We start from the raw sequence: 878 nt of genomic DNA on the forward strand, positions 1-878 counted from the left end.
AAAATATATATATATATATATATATATATATATATATATATATATATATATATATATATATATATATATTTTGAAATGGTTAGGGAACGATTTAGTGTTTAATTGTCAAGTTAGTTGATAGGCTTGCCAGACTAGGAGTATAGCTTCTGCGCTGGTCACGACATTTAAATTTCGGGTCGTGACAGTACCTTTGTGTTAATGTTCTAAAGATCTTTTCAATAATCACCACTTCAGTTAATGATTCACCATTTGTTCTTATGTGATTAACAACAACCTTCACACGATTGAATTAATTTGCCACATCTTCATCTTCTTCCATCCGCAATAATTCGTATTGCCTTCTTAGCATTTGGAGCTTCACTTTCTTGGTTTTTTCATCACCCGTGTAATACTTCAACAAGATATCCCATGCCTCTTTTGATGTAGATACCTTTGAGATCCTTTCAAAATTATTTGAATCCACACTTTGCTGGATGTAAAATAATGCTTTGCAATATCTTTTCTTGCAATCTTTAAAAGTTGTTTACTGTCTTTCTGTTGGATTCGCACCAAGTTGTTCATAGCCATCTTGAACAATCTCAAACACTTATTGAGCTCTCAACAACGATCTCATTGATGCAGACCACCTCTCCCAGTTCTTCCCATCAAGGATTGGCAAATTCGATTGAAATCCTCCTCCATTCATGTCTTCTTTCTTTTCTTTCACTCACACTTGTGTTTCCCAATTTTGATTCCCCCTCACACTTGCACTCGTGTTTCCTAAGGTTTAGAACCCAAGCTCTGATACCAATTGTTGGAACATGTTTTATAATTGAGAGGAATTGAAATTGAGAAGAAAAGAGAAGAAAAATAGAAATTCAGAAAAACGAAGATTGATT

Source organism: Cicer arietinum, chromosome 1, assembly GCF_000331145.2.
Source record: "Cicer arietinum cultivar CDC Frontier isolate Library 1 chromosome 1, Cicar.CDCFrontier_v2.0, whole genome shotgun sequence".
Taxonomy (NCBI): Eukaryota; Viridiplantae; Streptophyta; class Magnoliopsida; order Fabales; family Fabaceae; genus Cicer; species Cicer arietinum.